Below are 17,599 nucleotides of genomic sequence, written 5' to 3' on the forward strand. Positions count from 1 at the left end.
CATCTGAAAATGTAAAACATGTTCTATTTTTTTACTCCGATGGGGCCTACACACGATCGGAATTTCAGATAAAACAAGTCCATCTGACTTTTTTCATCGGAAAAGTTGCTTGTGTTTGCGCGGCATTAGTGTAGAGACTGTGGTCCCACCTATAGAGAGTAAGGGGAATGGCACCTGCTGTGGAGTACATACTTTCTCAACTTTTTCACCCAAGAGTAACCCATAAAATAATCTTGAGGTCTCGGGAAAACTATATTAAAATCAATTCATCTGCCTCAAAGAGGAAATTGTTCCTACTTCCTGACTGCACTATAGCCAAAGACGGTAACACCAAGGTTGTCCAGTTCTGGAACGGTGTCAATGGATGTCCTCCCAGAACTCTAGCTCCTGGACCCCATGGGGCATGCTCATGGGCGTCCGCTTATAGGGTTCGGGGGGGGCGAGTGACCCCCCCTAGAATCAGCAAGGGTCTGCCATGCTCGCATCTGTAGCTGTGCTGACTTTGTGTTTGTGTAAGTCGGCTCCACAGCTGTTGTAAGATCAGTGTCACGGAGCTTACAGAGCTCTTTACTGCCACCTCTGGCTGATTCCTGTATGTGCACCCTTGTGTTTGCTTTGCTGCCTGTAATGTATTTTCAAAGGGACATGTGGAAACAGGGCTTGGGAGAAGGAAGACCACCGTGACCTTACAAGTGGGGGCTGTGAGTACAAGTCAAGGGAGGAGGCTGTTTGTGTACAGGGGGGGCTGACATATATACAGATGAGGGGGGCAGCTAAGTGCATACAGGTATGATCAGTGAAGGGGGGGTGCCCACTGCCAGATAAAGGAAAGATCATATCATCTGTCCTGTCCTGTATACAGCTATATGCACCCATATTCCTTCCTGTATTCCTCGATCATCACTGACTGCAGATATACCTCATCTGTCCTGTATATATAGAGCTGTATATACCCACCTTCCTTCCTCTATATACCAATACATCCACTCCTTCTATATACACATACTGTACACCCTCTGTACTGTACATGTGATCAGCACAGTGAGGCTGCATATCATGGGCACATGCCTGCGCTTTGTGGGATAATGACTAAGCCCCTCCCCTTCATGACATTGTCAAAGAAGCGGAGCATAGGTGACCGTAAAATGATGCCCCCCCCCCCTGGAAAAGTTCAGCGGACGCCCATAGGCGTGCTCTTTGAAAGCTGTGTTCGTTGGTCACAGCTGATCACAGAGTGCGGTAAAGGGTCAATCACAGCAGACCTTTACCATGTGATCAGCTGTGACAAATCACAGCTGATCGCATGTAAACAGACTTGCCGGTTATTGGCAGTCCTTTCCTCACACGTTGTGTCTGTGTGAGGAAAGCATTGCCAATAACTGGCAAGCCTGTCAATAGATTGTTTACACTGGTTATTAGTGCAACATCATTAGCGCACATAAGTGAAGAAAAGACACTTGTTTGAAAAAAAATTATTACAGAAACTAAGAAAATGTCACACCTATGTGTTTTCTGGTGCTTTTTGCAAAAAAACAAACAAAAACACTACAGTTCATTTAACATGGTTTCCTATGGGACACGGTCACATCTATGCTTTTTTTCAGCCGCTGCGTTTTTGGAAAGGGTAGGGGACTTTTTTTTAATGCAAGACGCTTTTTATTTTGTTCAATAGGCTTCAATTGAGAAGCTGCAGAAAAGCATGTAGTGTGTGACACAATCTGATTAATGTGTTGGCTTTAATAATTGTGCAGACTAATAATGACAGTTCTACAGTTTCATTAGAATTTAGGACCTGCATTACCTGGGACTTTTATTCACATCATAGATGTGCACAAACACATATGCGTGTATGTGTAAGTGTATATATATATACATTGTGTAAGGGGTTAGCTCGGTAGCAGGGGTGTGTGACCTCCTGAGTGGGTTCACTACACACTCAATTTTACAGAGAGGCAGCCATGGGTGGTTGAAAAAACAAGAGTTATGGTTTATTCTTCCATATTGCTGGAAACAAGTGCAAGCATCCAAACAGCATAAACAAAATCAAACATAAAATAAACCCTGGCCACTTGGGCCGTCTACCTTCACAACACAGGAACCTACCTATGGAGTCTGGCACAGCCTACTGCTGGGCAGACACTGCTGGTCTTCCAGCAGAAAACAATAGTCTTTTTGATTTTATCACACAGCAAACATATCAACCACCACTTCACCTTCAGAAGTCTTCCTCAGCTCACTGCTCTCCTTAACTCAACAAGCCTCAAGATGCAGCATTCAGTAGTAATCCTCTGGACAACTTATAGAGGCCTTAATTTTCTCATTCTGAACAGCTGAAGCTATCCATCGTCCTTAAACCTTTCTGGCTACCTCTGCAGCCAACACCTGATAGTAATTGCTGAATTTTCTAAACAAGGCAGACATATATCTCCCGTCTGTGACAACACCCCCAGATTTACCTGACTTCCTGTCACAATATATATATATATATATATATATATATATATATATATATATATATATATATATATATATATATATATATATATATATATATATATATATATATATATATATATATATATATATATATATATATATACACACACTCTTATAATAATGATTCCTAAGTGTCATAAACACAATGTGAATAAATAATGGCACAATAATGGCAAATATAGACAATACAAGAGACAATAGATCCCAAATGTGAGTTGAATCCATCAATTGGTGATTGACAAACAGGAGACCTCCACCAACGAGTTACACAGACCCTTACCAGAGTCTAAGACATAGGCGTACGCAGCCTATTGCATTAGGGTGTGCACCCCAAAGCTCAAACACACATGCGCGTATATATATATATCTAAGTGTGATGAGGACAGAAAGGGACGCTGGAGACAGACAGAGAGGGATGCAGTGTGATGAGGACAGAGAGGGACGTCGGGGACAGAGAGGGATGCTAGGGACAGACAGAGAGACGCAGTGCGATGAGGACAGAGAGGGATGCAAGGGACAGAGAGGGACACTGGGGACAGACAGAGAGGGACGCAGTAAGATGATGACAGAGAGGGACGCAGTGAGATGAGGACAGACAGAGGGACGCAGTGAGATGAGGACAGAGAGGGATGCAAAGGAAACAGGGGGACAGACAGAGAGGGACACAGTGAGATGAGGACAGAAATGGACGCTGGGGACAGACAGAGTGGGATGCCGTGGACAGAGTGTGATGAGGACAGAGAGCGATGCAGTAGGGACAGGGGACACAGTGGGGGAGGGGGACACACACAGGGGGACACTTGTGGGGGGGACAAAGGGGGGAACACTGTGGTGGGGGGACACACTGTGGTGGGTAGACACACTGGGACACTGTGGTGGGGGGGACAGGGGGACACTGTGGTGGGGGGACACTGGTGGAGGGGACACAGTGGGACACTGTGGTGGAGGGACACATGGGGACACTGTGGTGGGGGGACACAGTGAAACACTGTGGTAGGGGGGGACACAGTGAAACACTGTGGTGGGGAGGACACAGTATAACACTGTGGTGGAGGGGCACTGTGGTGGGGGGACAGTGTGGTGGGGGGGACAGTGTGGGACACTGTGGTGGGGGGACACAGGGGGACACTGTGGTGGGGGGGGGACAGGGGGACACTGTGGTGGGGGGGGGACAGGGGGACACTGTGGTGGGGGACACTGTGGTGGGGTGACAGGGGGACACTGTGGTGGGGGACATAGGGGGACACTGATGGAGGGGACACAGTTGGACACTGTGGTAGAGGGGACACTGTGGTGGGGGGACACATGGGGACACACTGGTGGTGGAACACTGTGGTGGGGGGGACACTGTGGTGGGGGGGAGCACTGCGGTTGGGGGGAGCACTGTGGTGGGGAGACATTGTGGTGGAGGGACACTGTGGTGGGAGGGACACAGGGGGACACTTTGGGGAGGGACACAGTGAAACACTGTGGTGGAGGGGCACTGTGGTGGGGGGACAGTGTGGTGGAGGGACACAGGGGGACACTGTGGTGGGGGACACAGGGGGACACTGTGGTGGGGGGATACTGCGGCGGGGGGGACACAGTGAAACACTGTGGTGGAGGGGTACTGTGGTGGGGGGACAGTGTGGTGGAGGGTCACTGTGATGGAGGGACACAGGGGGACACTGTGGTGGGGGGGACACTGCGGTGGGGGGGAAGAGGGGGACACTCAGAGGCAATTCAGTTCGCATGTGTTGCGCTTTACAAGTCTCTCTCTCTCTCTCTCTCTCTCTCTCACACTGTGGTGGGGGGACACTGTGGGGGACACTGTGGTGGGGGGACACTGTGGTGGGGGGACACTGTGGTGGGAGGACAGGGGGACACTGTGGCTGGGGGCAGGGGGACACTGTGGCTGGGGGGACACTGTGGTGGGGGGACACTGTGGTGGGGGGACAGGGGGACACTGTGGTGGGAGGACACTGTGGCTGGGGGCAGGGGGACACTGTGGTGGGGGACACTGTGGTGGGGGGACACTGGTGGGAGAGACAATGCGGTGGGGGGGGCACTGTGGTGGGGGGAACCAGGGGGACACTGTGGTGGGAGGGACACTGCGGTGGGAGGGACAGGGAGACACTGTGGTGGGGACACTGGGGTGGGAGGGACACTGCGGTGGGGGGACACTGTGGTGGGGACACTGTGGTGGGGGGACACAGGGGGACACTGTGATGGGGGACACTGTGGTGGGGGGGACACAGGGGGACACTGTGGTGGGAGGGAGACTGCGGTGGGGGGGACAGGGGGACACTGTGGTGAGGGGACACTGGGGGGGGACACTGGTGGGGGGGACACTGTGGTGGGGGGACACTGTGGTGGGAGGGACACTGCAGTGGGAGGGACACTGCGGTAGGGGGACACTGTGGTGGGGGGACACTGTGGTGGGAGGACACAGGGGGACACTGTGGTGGGAGGACACAGGGGGACACTGTGGTGGGGACACACAGGGGGACACTGTGGGGGGGACACTGTGGTGGGGGAACACAGGGGGACACCATGGTGGGGGGACACTGTGGTGGGAGGGACAATGCGGTGGGGGGGACACTGCGGTGGGGGGGACAGGGGGACACTGTGGTGGGGGGACACTGGGGGGGGGGACAGAGGGACACTGGTGGGAGGGACACTGCAGTGGGAGGGACACTGCGGTGGGGGGACACAGGGGGACACTGTGGTGGGGGGACACTGTGGTGGGAGGACACAGGGGGACACTGTGGTGGGAGGACACAGGGGGACACTGTGGTGGGGGGACACAGGGGGACACTGTGGTGGGGGGACACAGGGGGACACTGTGGTGGGGGGACACAGGGGAACACTGTGGTGGGGGGACACAGGGGGACACCGTGGTGGGAGGGTCAATGCGGTGGGGGGACACTGCGGTGGGAGGGACAGGGGGACACTGTGGTGGGGGGACACTGGGGGGGGGCAGGGGGACACTGGTGGGAGGGACACTGCAGTGGGAGGGACACTGCGGTGGGGGGACACTGTGGTGGGGGGACACAGGGGGACACTGTGGTGGGGGGACCATGTGAATAATATGGGACCTCCTGCATCTGTACTGGCTCCCCCCTCCCCATGGTGTCTCTAAATAGACAGACTTACCCGTCCCGAAATTAAGACTCTGCCCTCCTTTCTTCTCATCCGCCCAGCCAGTACTTGTGCTGTGCTGGCCGCTGCCTGGGGGTTCCCATCATCTTCCTCTTCTCCTCGTTTCTTCACAGGCCTCCGGGCAGGAAGAAGACAGACCCATAATGCCGCGCGGAGGAGGGTAGGCGGAGCCTAAGGCTCCGCCTCCTTCAGTTACTGTGCGCCCGATCTGGCCAGTAGTCATCCGTCTTATGGGGGCGATAGTCGCTCCCCTCCCCCAGCCTAAGTCACCCAATAGTTTTAGGCAAGGCCGCGCTATAGCAGGCTGGCCGCCGGGGCCTGAATTTATGTGGGAGGCGGCCGCGGGATGATATCTTGTCTTGCATCATTTTAAAGCAGATGTCCGGACACACATTAGGGTGTGCCCAGGCACACCCCGTGCGCACGCCTATGGTCTAAGATCTCTATGAGATCAAAAACAGCATGTCTGTACAGATATCCACTGTCACTGTAGGAATATATTGATTTACCATCCAGTTGCATAACAGTAAGCACTGAGTTAATCACCCGTATGTCCACCAGATATGTCACTCCGAAATATGGAAAGAAATTTAGGAAACAGCCCATAGTGTAAAACCGTTTTGAGATTTAATAAGTAAAAAGTAGATTATGCACTTACAGCAATATTGGATAGTAAAAGCATCGGATAAAAAAGCCGGCCGGCCTGTTGGAGCGTGTGCCCGTATCCTACGGGTCCTCACACGTGTAACGCGGTGACATCAGAGCGCCGCCTCCCTGTGTGGAAAAAAAATAAGTCAGCATCTATACTGTAAATACTGTTGTTGCTGACTTTAAAATAAACATGAACTTAGCAGTCCAGTTATTCAGCGATGTCCTTACCCAGGCTGATTGTTCACTGGTCTTTGGGTCCCCAGCACTGCCATCTTGAGTGTGGGAAGCCGGCTATGACTTCCTGCGGCTTCACTGCACATGTGCGTGTCGTGCTGTGCTTTCTGAATGGACCCACAGTATGTGTTCCAGGAGGTTGCTGGAAGAGGCGGGGGAGAACTTTTGTTTGGTTAGCCTAGGTAAGGCAACCAGAACTGGGACTATGTACCAGTCAAAACTAGGCACTTGTTCCCTAAAAAAGAAAAAAAAATCTAAAAATGGTGAGAAAGCGGGAAAGGAGGAAAAGTAGAACTTCCCTTTTTGGGTGAAGTTCCGCTTTGAGCACCAAAGCACACTTTTCTGCATTATTGCAGAGTATATTAGCACATGTAGGCATATGTTGCCCACTCTTGTCTGAATTTGTAAATGCCTGTAAAGAAATGATGTATACATTTCCTATCCCTGAGCTGTTCGCTTTTAAAGCCTTGGAAGAAGGAAGTGGAGAGAGAAAGAAAGTCTCAGCCAAAACTCCTGGTAAACCCCATTCCAGAAGAGACTATTATGCTGCTGAGTGTATATCTAAATCCATAACACAGAATATCTCAGCTCTGTCATTATTATTATTTCACATGAATAGTGCCAGATAACTAGGGCTGAGCTACTGTATGTCATGTGGTCACCTTCCAGTATATTGGTAGGTGAACCTGTTTATTGTTATATCGTTTATATGCTAGTTAACCATGTTCCTTCTGGTCTGGGATTGTCTTTCTATTTTTAGCTTATTGCATGATAACCAGCACAGGGTAGAGCCAGGTTAGACATCTGGGGGGCCACGTCAGGATTATATCCTTATGCCGCGTACAGACGGTCGTTTTTTGTGATGAAAAAAAACGACGTTTTAAAAAACGTCATTTAAAATGATCGTGTGTGGGCAAAACGTCGTTTTATGTCTTCAAAAAAACGACCAAAAAAAAATTCGAACATGTTCGAATTTTTTGTGTCGTTTTTCAAAACGTCGTTTTTGTTTCACAGAAATTGACCGTGTGTAGCAAAAAACGACGTTTAAAACAACGTTTTTAAACCCGCGCATGCCCAGAAGCTAGTTATGAAGGGAGCTTCAATGGAAAAAAGTGGTGAAACGTAACCTCGCTTTGCTAGAGCATTGTGAAAAAACGATGGTGTGTAGGCAACATCGTTTTTGAAAATGGTGTTTCAAAAACGTCGTTTTATTTCATGATTTAAAACGTCGTTTTTTTTCATCACAAAAAACGACCGTCTGTATGCGGCATTAGAGCTGTGGTTGCATCTTACAATAGAAACTATTGGGGAGGGACTAAAGCGCAGAGTAGATAGGATGACAGTTCCAGTGCCACATCATAGTTCCTGCCGGCAAGAAGCTTCAATCCAGGCTGGATGGAGGATCTTCTCATGACTTCAGATCTTGTCTTCAGGTCACTGACACAAGACAGATGTTGCAAAACCCTCAGGGACCCCTGCAACTGGACGTTGCTGCAATATTCATCTAGAGGAATCTGTATTAGCAACTACAGTGCCTTGAAAAAGTATTCATGCCCCTTGAAAATTTCCAAATTTTTTACTGTTACAATATCTCTAGGCTTGACACCTTATGAAGAACTGTAAATATCTTCAAAAGTTTTAATCAATCTTGTTTCAATATTCTTTAATATTTATTATTACATTCTCATTTGATTAACACTGAGCTTCTTACCCCTGACTGTATGATATTGTATTTACTTTATGCACTTTGTACACTACTTCTGTACTATTCAATAAAATATTTTGACAAGGAAAATTTCCTCATTTTGTCACGTTACAACCAAAAATTTTAATGTGTTTTATTGGGATTTTATGTGATAGACCAGGGGTCTCCAAACCCCGGCCCACGGGCCACATCCGGCCCGCTTGTGTTATTTATCTGGCCCGCAGCTCACCCAGACTCTGCCAACAGCAGCTGCTGTTATCGGCCATATGTCTGGCAGGTTCCAAACAAAGTCGCTCCCCCACACCCTCCCATGCTGCACTCTGTGCTTTAGGATTGGCTGCTGGGACCGACGATGTCCTAGCAACCAGTGACGTCATGAGCACAGCACCTCCCGGCAACCTGCCAACTGTTTGCATTAAAGATCCTTCCGTGTGTGTAACAGTGGGTGGGAGTCGGGAGGTGAAGGAGCACTGAAGTCGGCGGAAGATGACATGTACAGTATAGGACACTCTGATGGGGAGACAGCTAATGGGGACACACTGATGGGGAGACAGCTAATGGGGACACTCTGATGGGGAGACAGCTAATGGGGACACAGCTAATGGGGACACTCTGATGGGGAGACAGCTTATGTGGACACTCTGATGGGGACACTCTGATGGGGACACAGCTAATGGGGACACTGCAATGGGGACACTGCAATGGGGACACTACAATGGGGACACTACAATGGGGACACTACAATGGGGAGACAGCTAATGGGGACACTCTGATGGGGACACTCTGATGGGAACACAGCTAATGGGGACACTACAATGGGGACACTACAATGGGGACACTACAATGGGGACACTACAATGGGGACACTACAATGGGGACACTACAATGGGGACACTACAATGGGGACACTACAATGGGGACACTACAATGGGGACACTACAATGGGGACACTACAATGGGGACACTACAATGGGGACACTGCTAATGGAGACATTCTGATGGGGACACTGCTAATGGGTGGGTTCAGCAAAGTATTCCTAAGGTAGCGATGTCTGTGCAAAGTGTCCCAGTGAAAGCATGAGAAAGGATTTGTAAAGGTGGGCGATTAATGCAATGGAAGGGCTCTCGCGCTATCGATATTCTAAACCTAGGGGGCACTGCTGCAGTTACCTGAAATTGGTCCCAGCCAAAAATGAAGACAAATGAAATGAGTGATAGTAACTGCGCTGTGTGGGTATGGAGGGATAGGGCAACAACCAAAAAACAATAAACAATAATAAAAAAAAAAAAAAAAAAACTAAACAGTGATCAAATAAGTCCCACCAAATGGGCAGGGTGAACTCTACAAGCAGTGTGCAATCTGAACTGTGAAGGTGGGTGATCTGGAAAAGGTTAACACTATGCAGCAAAATCCTTATAAGGAAATAAAATAAACATGGAAGTACAGTTATCAAAATAAATGTCCAAGATTGGTACTAAAGACCAAAGGTAAGTGATCCCAACACATAATAAAGGGTAAAAATCAAGTGCAAATACAAATCTTGCATCCAAAAAGCATATATTTAAAGGTGCAGTCCTTGATAGCTGTGAGTAATAAGTGATGAGAAACCAGGAAATCCAATATTTCAGAGAAGAGCAAGCTTCGGTGCGCACACCTCTAGTGGTATGGAATGCTCACCTCAAGGCCATAGCACGGATAGCCTGGATACCACTCAGGGTGTACTCAAAGATCCAGCAGGATGAGGAGACTACATCTAGCCCTCAGGGCACGAGGACGATACCAGGGCAAGGTATGTTTGCACTTGTCAGGTATTTATAGGAATGCCTGTAATTGGCCTCAAGTCACACCTGAGCGCAAAAGGTGCTGTCTGCTCCACAATGCCAGGATCCATCCGCTGGTGGACGCCAGTACTGCGCCCCAAGGATGACATAACACCAGCAGGGAGAAGTTCCCCTGACAGTTCAAAACTGCCAGGAGACACCTGCTGGTGGACCTCAGTACTGCATGCCAAATGATAGATATTACCAGCGGATGGAACCTTTCCTGACATACAGTCTCTCCCACAATTCTCTTGACTCTGCAGTGCAGTCTGAGATGTGCGGTCCTGTCACCTTAAATGTCAGTCAGGCCACCTAGTGCTCAGTCTTCAACACTGGCAGGGTAAAGAAAAGAACCCCTAGATATCGAACCTCAACCCCCCACCCGTGATTAAAAATAAATTGCAAACAACAGTAGTAGTGGATGGAAAGTGCACTGTGATCCTCTTTACTTGTTTTTTCTATATGTGCGATGCCAAGTGTACACCAACATACACAGAGGCTTACTAAACAAAATATAACTCTTATGAAAGATGTCAGAATGCACTTGTAGCAACCTTAATGGAACACTGTACAGGATTCCCCAGCTGATAATAAAGTTATCTCTCCATATCTAGCACATATTACGGCACAAAGCATGCAGAAACAAGAAGAAACTCCCAATAGTGTTAGGCCCCTTTCACACGGGGCGGATCAGTTATGATCCGCCCCGTGAACCTCCGCTTGCTCAGTGGGGATCGCTCCGTTGATCCCCACTGAGCCGGCGGATGACGGGGCGCTCCCCGCACACTGTGCAGGGACCGCCCTGTCTTTTCTCCGCTCTCCCCTATGGGGGGGATCGGATGAACACGGACCGGCTGTCCCTGTTCACTCGATCCGATCCTCCAGACGGATGGAAAAGTAGGTTTTTCCTCCGTCACACTTTGGCGGATCGGAGCGGGTCGGATGTCAGCGGGCATGTCACCACTGACATCCGCGGCTCCATAGAGGAGCACGGAGCGCCCGATCAGGTCCGCCTAAAAAACTGGCCGTGTGAAAAAGCCCTTAATCTGTCTGGTTTCTTTATTTAAAATGGTTAACAACATAATGACGTAGCATGTAAAATGGCTCATCAAGCCAAGAATCCTCGAGAATGCTCTCATGCTGTGCCCCTGGTTACATCATTTATAATGAACTGTGTTGGGCTGAGCCGGAAGCCGTGACGTCACTGCGCATGCGTGCATTACCAATTTCTAACCTGGCTGGTTGCTCTGAATTCAGAAGTCGGTAATCTGTAACACACGGTGCAGGGATCAGGAGTAGGTAATGCAGAGTGCAGGGGTCAGTGTTATGGAATGCACAGCGCAGGGGTTGGGATACACAGTAACACAGAGTGCCCCATAACAAACTATATTTTTGTTATGTGTTCCTATTCACACAGCATATTTACAAAAATGTAAACATATTTATTATCTGTTTAAAAGAAAATATATATTTCTTACCATTTATATTATCCAGGTATAACTTACAGTGCTGCTCTAAGCTGAGACAAAGATCTCCTTGCCGGTTGAACTGGAGAGAACAGGCACATGCATGGGCGTCCGCTCATAGGGTTAAGGGGGGGCGAGTGACCCCCCCTGGAATCAACAAGTGTCTGCCATGCTCGGATCTGTAGCTGTGCAGACTCTGTGTTTGTGTGAGTTAGCTCCACAGCTGTTGTAAAATCAGTGTCACGGAGATTACAGAGCTCTTTACTGACACCTCTGGCTGCTTCTTGTATGTGCACCCTCGTGTTTGCTTTGCTGCCTGTAATGTTTTTTCAAAGGGACATGTGGAAACAGGACTTGGGAGAAGGAAGACCACCGTGACCTTACAAGTGGGGGCTGTGAGTACAAGTGAAGGGAGGAGGCTGATTGTGTACAGGGGGGGGCTGACATATATACAGATGAGGGGGGCAGCTCAGTGCATACAGGTATGATCAGTGAAGGGGGGTGCCAGATATGGGAAATATCATATCATCTGTCCTGTTGTGTATATAGCAGAAAAACACCCATCTTCCTTCCTGTATTCCTCCATCATCACTGACTGCAGATATATATCATCTGTCCCGACTCCTGTATATACCCACCTTCCTTCCTCTATATACCAATACCATCCACTCCTTCTATATACACATAATGTACACCCTCTGTATTGTACATTTGATAAGGCTGCATATCATGGGCACATGCCTGCGCTTTATGGGATAATGACTAAGCCCCTCCCCTTCATGACATTGTCAAAGAAGCGGAACATAGGTGACCGTAAAATGATGCCCCCCCCTGGAAAAATTTCAGCGGACGCCCATGGGCACATGTGCACCATTCAGGGGTGTTGAAGCATCATCAGAGAAAGGAAGGAACGCCACTCACTGACCCAGTGCATGAATATGTATTATAATGATGGGAAACAGCTGGATTCTTAGGGGTTTGTGAAATGGTTGTAAACCTCAGATACAGTATGAAAAGTGAACACAGCAAATTCCACTAGTGTGTTCTAATCTGAATTGAAAGCACCAAGTCTAATTCCTCTGTAATCTCTCCTCTCTCTCTGTTATACTGTATGCATGAATCATTGCTAATAGGTAAAGCCAACACCTCAGCACCGTGGGAGATGGCCTGCCCTAGCCCCTTCCAGCACAGAGCAGATGACTCATACTAGTGTTTCTCTGAGCCTGTGAAGAGGGGGTGTGTTATTTATATCCACTTAACTCTCAGATTACACTCAGCTCTGTCGTCTAGCTCTACAGTCGGTGTGATGTCAGATCCCAACCTTCTGCTTTCTGCTGCCAAGAAAGATCTTTTAATCTATTGTAGAAGACTGTAGAGGACAGATGTCTGCAGATAAACAGGTACATCTTATGTAGAAGGATTTGTTTCACCTCTGTGAAAACCATAGTATCCTATATATCTTTCCAGTGATTGCTATATATCCAGTGCAGAAAAATGCCAGTCACCGCACATCGTGAGAATGAGCCCTGACTCAGTGTCAGCTGTGTTGACTGATCCTTGTATAACAGCTTAGAGCTATGCCTGCCTGGATCTGTGAGTTGGAGGAATGGAATACAGAAGGCATGTATTAAAGGCTGATTGAGACCAGGAGCAGACATAATTGGCATAAAGGGGACCCCCACTGGCGACATCCCAACAGAGGACCGTATGGAGGCTTGGGACACTCTTGCTGGATTTCATCAATCTATTTATTTACACAGCATCACATTCTTAGCAGGGGCCATGAGTGCATTTGCTGGAAGGCTGAGAGATTATATATTATAACCCAATAAGCTGAAAACAAACAGAGAGGCAGCTGTTGGTGCAATTTCATTACTTATAAAGGTTCACTGAACTGCATTTAGGTTGCTGGATATGGGGTTTCAACCATGTTTTTTAATGTGTGTTTTATGTTTAATAAATTAAAGGTTATTTTAGCTTTTACTCCTAAAAATCTGGCTGGTGATATTGCAGAACAAAATGTATTTATAATCTTCCTTTAATGCTGCGATCGCCACTAAGTAGCTAAAGCGAATCGAGGTGTGATATCTTTTTTTAGCTTACTGGTATTCACACTGACAATAAGATTAATGAATTTTTGTTTCCTGTTGAGAGGAGAAGGATTAGCAATTTCACTGAAAGTATTAGTATAGCCTTATCTTGAATATGCAGTTTAAATACAGGTGCCAGTTCACAAAAACAATGTCCTGGAACAGATTACAAAAGGTATATGGGCATACCTTGCAAATGAAAGAAGTCAAGTTTAACACCTAACAGTAAGTAGTGTTCTTTGACAAAACCGTTGCAAAAAATGCATTCCACTGGAAATTTTTGGATGTATTCATAAAACAACCAATATAAAGGGTTAAACGTGTCTTCAAAGGCAGAATACAACATTTTTGGTAAAATTATTATTATTATTTTTTTTATTTATGTTTATTAAGATGGTAGTAAACTCTGAAACGAAAAATAAACTTTATCCCTGCAAGGTAAAAGCATATTGTGCTAGTATTCATCACATACTAGCACATTATGAAAGACTTACCTTGAAACATACTCCTCCACCGCTGCAGAGGCTTCCATCTTCACTCGGCCTTCCTTCCGGTTTCGCAGGCTGCGACCACTTTAGTGGCTGAGCTGCAAGAAAGTTACGGCCACTTAAAGCTTATCTGTTGATTAAATGAATATCTCCTAAACGTGCACAGTTTAGGAGATATTCGCTTGGTTGGCAACCGGTAATGTCACCGACACACACGCTCTGAAGGAATGGCATACCCTCTAGTGTCCTCTCACTAATATTTTTCAATATCTCAGATCTAAAGGCCTGAGTGTAAATTCAAAGCCCTCACATCCTATGCACCGACACAGCAAGTGATGAAAGAGGTCATACAATAATAAGTAAAAATAAAAAAACAAAAACAAAGGCTGTAGTATCAATAATGGTATAAGAATAGAAAAAATGTGCATAAATCTAGTAAGCTGAAATTTCTACTAGACATAAAGGGCCAGATTCAGAGAGAGATACGACGGTGTATCTCCTGATACACCGTTGTATCTGAGTTAGGCCGGTCGTATCTATGCGACTGATTCATAGAATCAGTTACGCATAGATATGCCTAAGATCCGACAGGTGTAACTGTGTTACACCGTCAGATCTTAACTGCAATTTAAAAATGGCCGCTGGGAGCGTTCTCGCTGATTTACGCAGAGAATATGTAAATCAGCGAGATACGCCAATTCACGAACGTACGCGGGCCTGACGCAGTATTTTTACGATGTTTACGTAAGGGTTTTCCCAGCGCATAGTTACCCCTGCTTCTATGAGGCGCAGCCAATGTTAAGTATGGCCGTCGTTCCCGCGACGAAATTTGAAATTTTTACGTCGTTTGCATAAGTCGTTCGCGAATACGAATGGACGTCATCAAAACCAATGACGTTGTTGCGACGTCATTTGGAGCAATGCACGCTGGGAAAATTTCCGGACGATGAATGCGCTATTCGATCGGCACGGGGAGGCGTCTGATTTGAATAGTACACTGCCCCTAGCCGCGGAATTTGAATTCCGCCGGAGGAATTACGATCCGCCGCCGCAAGTTTGGAGGTAAGTGTTTTGTGAATTACCCACTTGCCTCTAAAACTTGCGGCAGCGGATCTTAAATCAGATAGATTACGCGGATCTAAAGATCCGCTGATCTATCTGAATCTGGCCCAAAGTGTAGATACAGATAAAAATTTAAATAATATGGCGCTCTAAATCATGACAAAAATTGTTAGTGACAAAAAATATTAACATGAAAAGAGGTAAATATACCAGAAGCAACAATATAATATAAATGAAAATAACAATATGTGTTGTGTATGAACAAAATGAGCTCAAGGTGAATGTTCCAAAAGTGAATGAATCAAAAACATACAAAAGTTCTTGAATAACCAAGATAATGCAGCTCAAAGGTGAATCTTGTGTAGGGAAAAGCCTCTCACACTCCTCCCTGTGAAGTCAAACTGAATCTTGGAGTGTGATGATGTCCAATCCGACGAAACGCATCGGGTGACACTCCTGAAACTATTGCACATTGCTTTTTTACAACCGTATGTTAACAGCCTTGTATGGAACTTTTTGGGATTGTCGACTTGATGTTTTTACAATAAACCCACTATACAGTGTTACCCTATGTGTGTTTTTTATGTTTTCATATCCATCTTCATGGATCGCCAAGTTCACCTTTGATGTGGATCACTGCACCTTTTGGAGCTCATTTTCTGACGGTGCATCCCCTCTGTCAATATCAGAAGTGGCCCATTCGCAGATCATCAACTTCACATGCTGAATCTTGTTGAGGTTATTCCTCATGAATGCCTGTTTGACTCCTATGCTGTATAGCAGTGTTTCAACTCCAGTCCTCAATGTGCCGCAACAGGTCATGTTTTCAGGCTTTTAATTTTTTTGCACAGGTGATTTGATCAGTTTCACTGCCTTAGTAATTATCACAGCTGTTTCATCTGAGGCAAATCCTGAAAACATGATTTGTTTGTGTGCCTTGAGAACTGGAGTTGAGAAACACTGCTGTATAGTATACGAGTCCACCAAGTCTGGTAAGCATATCCTTTGTTCATACCCAAGATTCAGTTTGACTTCATCAGGAGGAGTGTGAGACTTTTCCCTACACAAGATTCGCCTTTGAGCTGCATTATCTTGTTTATTCAAGAACTTTTAGATGTTTTTTATTCATTCACTTTTGGAACATTCACCATGAGCTCATTTTGTTCATACACAACATATATTGGTATATTCATTTATATGATAATGTGGCTTCTGGTATATTTACCTCTTTTTACTTTTACATTTTTTTGTCATTAACAATTTTTGTCACGATTTTGAGCGCCACGTTATTTTTATCTGTAGTACCAATAATGACCATCATGATATTTTATATTATGACATAACTGTTAGCATTCCAGCACACAATTACTCTACAGTCCAAATGCAAACTTCTGTGTTTCATAACTACAAACAACTGTTCATAGTTAGTCAGGTGGAAAAAAGACACAAGTCCATCCAGTTCAACCATAAAAAATAAAATAACAATAATAATATCATACAATCCCATAAACCCAATTCTACACCCACAGTTGATCCAGATTAAGGCACAAATCCCCAGCAGAGCATGATCCAATTTGCTACAGCAGGGGAAAAAATTCCTTCCTGATCCCCAGAGAGGCAATCGGATTTTCCCCGGATCAACTTTACCTATAAATGTTAGTACCCAGTTATATTATGTACATTTAGGAAAGTATCCAGGCCTTTCTTAAAGCAATCTACTGAGCTGGCCAGAACCACCTCTGCAGGGAGTCTATTCAACATTTTCACAGCGCTTACTGTGAAGAAACCTTTCCGTATTTGGAGGTGAAATCTCTTTTCCTCTAGACGTAAAGAGTGTCCTTGTCCTTTGTGTTGACCGTAAAGTGACCGTAAAGTGAATAACTCAACACCAAGTTCACTATATGGACCACTTATATATTTGTACATGTTGATCATATCCCCCCTTCTTCTCAAGAGAGAATAAATTCAGTTCCTCTGAACTTTCCACACAACTTAGCTCCTCCATGCCTCCTATTAGTTTAATTGCCCTTCTCTGCACTTTCTCCAGTTCCCCGATATCCTTTATGAGACCTGGGGCCCAAAACTGAACTGCATATTCCAGATGAGGTCTTACTAATGATTTGTACAGGGGCAAAATGATATCTCTCTCTCTGGAGTCCATACCTCTCTTAAAAACGAGAAAGGACTTTGCCCACTTTGGAAACCGCAGCTTGGCATTGCATGCTATTATTGAGCTTATGATCTACCAAAACCCCCAGATCCCAGTTGTACTCCCCCTAGTATGCATGATGCATGTATATTCTTAGCCCCCAAGTGCAAAATGTTACATTTATCAACATTAAACCTCATCTGCCACATAGTCGCCCAATTAGACATTGCATTGAGGTCGGCTTGTAAATTGGCGACATCCTGCAAGGATGTTATTCCACTGCATAGCTTGGTGTC

Source organism: Rana temporaria, chromosome 4 (assembly GCF_905171775.1).
Source record: "Rana temporaria chromosome 4, aRanTem1.1, whole genome shotgun sequence".
NCBI lineage: Eukaryota > Metazoa > Chordata > Amphibia > Anura > Ranidae > Rana > Rana temporaria.